Below are 4925 nucleotides of genomic sequence, written 5' to 3' on the forward strand. Positions count from 1 at the left end.
AAGCCTCTGTGAGAAATGCTGGGGAGGTGGAATGAGGCTGTGAATTTTCCAGAATTTCTTCTCTGCTTGGATAGAGCTTTCCTCCATTCCGACAAAACAGCCCTCAGGAATACATGTACAGATCCCAGCAACTGAACGCCCACTGGAGCATGCTGGAAGATGAGGAGTTATGGCCAGAGCACTGACAACATCTGCTACCCACAGTAAGGGGCCCCTGAAGGAAAAACTTCCTTGAGAATCTGGGATTTCATCTTTCAAAATGGCTTTGCCCCTTTATCATTACAATTCCAACCATTTTTTTTAAATACCCAACGTAGTCATATACCCCTCTTATGACTGTATGTATGTCTTGTATGTGCAGTATGTTAAAACATAGCATGGAGAAGCGGAATTTCTTTCTACATCTTTTCTGACTTTGAAGACCAGAGTATATTTATTAATATTTTTTCAGAAGGGTGTTATGGACTGAATTGTGTCCCTCCCCCCAACTTCATATGTTGAAGCCTTAAACCCCTATGTGACTGTATTTGGAGATACATTTTTAAAAAGTAAAGTTACATGGGGTTATATGGGTGGCCCTCAGTCCAATACAGTATTACTGATGTCCTCATGGAAAGAGGGAAAATCAGGGAGGTGCGCACCCAGAAAAAGGGCCATGTGAGGACACAATGGGAAGATAGCCATCTGCAAGCCGAGGAGAGAGGCTTCAAGAGAACCCAAACCTTCTAATACCTTGATATTGGACTTCCAGCCGCCAGAACTATGAGAAAATAAACTTCTGTTGTTTAAGCCGGCCACTCTCTGGTATTTTGTTATGGCAGCCTTAGCAGACCAATGCAAAGGGATATTGTCTCCTCATTTCTCAACTGTAGTATAACCTAGCATAACCCTGAGTTTAACAGTGACTTTGAAACAAATTAGAACCTTTCAAAGAGATGTTTCAATTCATTACTCATGAATGCTATACAACCTTCATATACATAGCACTATAAGTTTCCAAAACATGCCCTCAAAACCAAGACTGAAAATAAAAGTGCTGGAAATTGTTTTATTATCTCTCTCACTTTGTTTCTGACATGACTGAGTTTGGAATGCTGTCCTCTCATTGTGTTTAGACAGCCAAAGGTATTAGCTCAGTCTGAATTTCCCAAATATGATACTCATGTCTCTACAATATCCAGGAACTCACTTTTATTTATTTAAATAAACTTATGTGTTTATTTTAAGGAATAAAATATTCATTAGGTGTGTGACTTCTGAAGTTTTGGGCTATTTCTCAATGACTATGATAGTAACTATTTAATTATTTTACATTGATGCTTCGGTACATGCTTTAATTGATCCATTTATATAGCCAATAGCATAAAAGTATGAAGATAATTTCTGTTAAAACAAAAATGGCATCACTAAGACAATAAAATTTTCACATTATTTCAGGTAATATCTTTACAAAAATAGAAGCAATGCTTTTCTTGAATATCTTATGAATATATTTTCTCATGTCCTTTTAATAGTTCCAGCTTCTTTTGGTTAGGTCATTATATAGCTAGTAGTTAACAATTTGATTTTTAAAAGCTCTTTAAATACATTAAGACAGCCTCGTGAAACCTAATCTCTCTTTCCAACGAGAGAGAGAAGGTTTAGCAAAACCACGGATGAAATAATGGAAAGTATTCACAAATTACGTTCAAGTTGTTCCTAATCTGGTCATTTAAAAACTATAGGTAGTACGAGGTACTTTGGGCAGCAAATTCTGCAAAAGAGGATTCAAAACTGGGACTGTAATGACCAGATTGTGCTGATGAGTCTTCATTAGCATCTTCAGTGAACTAAGTGGATACATGATTTTTTTAGTTTTTTTTTTAAGAGTGACAGAGACAGAACAAGTGGGGGAGGGGCTGGGGGGGGGTGGAGAAAAGAATCCCAAGCAGGCTTTGCACTGCCAGCACAGAGCCCGAAACAGGGCTGAAATTCATGAAACTGGGAAATCATGACCTGAGCCAAAACCAAGAGTCAGATGCTTAACCAACTGAGCCACCCAGGCGTCCCTGGATACACACATCTCCTAAGTGGCCTAGCAGACTGGAGATAAAGAAAACAAGAATAACAGAATCAAAATCAGTGTGAGTTGGGGCGCCTGGGTGGCGCAGTCGGTTAAGCGTCCGACTTCAGCCAGGTCACGATCTCGCGGTCCGTGAGTTCGAGCCCCGCGTCGGGCTCTGGGCTGATGGCTCAGAGCCTGGAGCCTGTTTCCGATTCTGTGTCTCCGTCTCTCTCTGCCCCTCCCCCGTTCATGCTCTGTCTCTCTCTGTCCCAAAAATAAAAAAAAAAAAAAAAAAAAACGTTGAAAAAAAAAAATCAGTGTGAGCAGTAGAACAAATATCACAAAACAATGAAATACATTTACGTGCCATCTCACTTTATGTCTTGCCTCTTCGGTCCTTCTTGACCACCTTCCTTCCTGCCTCATGACACATCTTATTTGCAGAGTGTCAGTTTCCACACAGGATCAATCACCCAGAACAAGACTGGGATATATTCTGGACCTTTCCTAAATGATACCTCCCATCACTATCTCCCTATATTATCGGGGCTCTTCTCTCAGTAAGATAGTGTTTGTTGCTTTAAATATTTGGCATTATTTTCTATGAGGTATGATATTGCCTATGAACTAAATTTAAACTAAAATTTAGAAAACCTATTCCTAATTAGAAAGACTTTTAAAGGATAATCAAACCTAGATAAGCCTAGTAGAATAAGGAGTTTTATATTTTACTGTTCTTTTAAGACTGCCTTTCCCCACCTAACCGTAATAACAACGAGGTCCCTTAAAATACTCCCCCCACCCCGCACTTTTACTAGCTGCTAGCATTTTTCCTGGTAATTGATGCCTGCTAGTGAAAGAGGGGCCATGCCATGAAGTATGGAACTGATTGTTAATTAGGTTTCACCATAAGATCAAATGATACCCAACCTTCTTTAAATTCTAAGGTAAAGAAAATGCTTACAGTCTTAGTCGGGCTTGGTTTCATTAATGTACTGTGTTGATAGGTAAACACAAAGACTCCATACTTGAACAAAAGTTATCTCCTGTTCATCCACCATGTCCAGAATGGACATAAAGTGAGATTGGCTCCACATGTCACACAAAACACAGGCTGTTGTATGTTTCACACCTTTTATCTGCATCCTGTGTATCACATGGTCTTCTTGATTGAAGAATAGAGACTGAAATTATACTTGGACTTTGTACCATCTCTGCCAGTAAATTACATATATCACTTTGCCTCATAACCTATTGTCTAGAACTAGTCATGGGGCCCTGCCTAATTACAAGCAGGCAGAAGAGTGAAATCCAGCCATGTATTTAGAAGGAGAAGACAACTGCATATGGATAAGCAACAAAATTTTCTAAAAATAATTCATCTTACTAGACCCCCTAGTAGAATGATAATGAATGGGTAATTTTAAACCAATATAAGCAATTATAAATTATACATATATATGCATAAATTATACATATAAGCAATTTTAAAGCAGTTAAGAAAAGTGTTGCACATATTAAATCACTTTATAAAGCAAACATATCCAATAATATACATCCACATTGGTGTTATGTCCCTGCAAAGGTATATACGTGAGATACTTTTTGATAACTCCTTCTTGAAAATTGTGTTCAGATTCAGTAATACATACCCATGTATGGTTTTGACTTCATAGCTCCTTCTATCTTCTTCTTCTTTTTTTTTATTTTAGAGAGAGAGAAAGCATGAGCGGGAGAGAGTGGCAGAGGGAGAGAGAGAATCCTAAGCAGGTTCCATGCTCAGCACAGAGCCCAACACAGGGCTTGATCCCACAACCCCAGGATCATGACCTGAGCCTAAATTGAGAGTTGGACGCTCAACTGACTGAGCCACCCAGGTACCCCAATTTCATAGCTTCTTGGTCAGAGACAGAATGATTGGCTTGATAACTTGTCTATGCTGTAGCTTTACTCCAAATTTTATTTATGTGTGTTTATTTCATTTATTTCTTCAAAAATATGCAATACTATTTAATGCAGGCTCTGAAGAAAATTTACACAAGTAAATTTCTAGAAATGTGTTAGCAACTTACTCATAGAATGTGTTGTAGTTGGTTGCTTTGAATGCCTACCTGACAGGATAATACATTTGAAATGTGATGTTGGTTCCAAATTTTTATTTAGAACTTTTATTATTCCCTTAAATTCGTAATCATACTTATTTAAAAATTTAGTGCAGGAGGGTATTTACAAAGTCAGCAAAATTTAAATCCCATACAGAACCTAAGTGTGAAAACAGACTGATAATAAGCCGAGCTGATGGCTGCTGCATATCCTTTTATTCTGCCTGGGAGGCAGTTTTACATTTCTCTAATAAAATGTTTTAAGTTTTTATTTATTTATTTTGAGAGAGAGAGAGAGAGAGAGAGAGAGCGTTCAACAAGCAGGGGAGGGGCAGAGAGAGGGAGACACAGAATCGTAAATAGGCTCCACACTATAAGCAAAGCCTGACTCAAAGCTCATCTCATGAACCGTGAGCTCATGACCTGAGCCAATATCGAGAGCCAGATACTTAACTGACTGAGCCACCCAGGCTCCCCACATTTCTCTAATATTTGTAATAAAAACAAAGGTATAGGAAAATCCAGGAACTAAATATGAAAATTTTGAAAGGCACAATCCTCATCATAAAAAAAAAGGTAACAAGGAAAGAAAACAAACCATGATAATTGACTACTTCATATTATCACCAGTTGAGTTTTGGAACACACAAGGCTAGCTAAAGACAAAGTATGCATACAGAAGGACGTGGTAGACCGCATTCTTGGCCCACATTACTCAAAGGCAATTTGTAATTCTTGTTAATCTTACATTTTTTTGCACTTCAGATTTTCTATACCAT

This window comes from Prionailurus bengalensis, chromosome A1 (genome assembly GCF_016509475.1).
Source record: "Prionailurus bengalensis isolate Pbe53 chromosome A1, Fcat_Pben_1.1_paternal_pri, whole genome shotgun sequence".
NCBI lineage: Eukaryota > Metazoa > Chordata > Mammalia > Carnivora > Felidae > Prionailurus > Prionailurus bengalensis.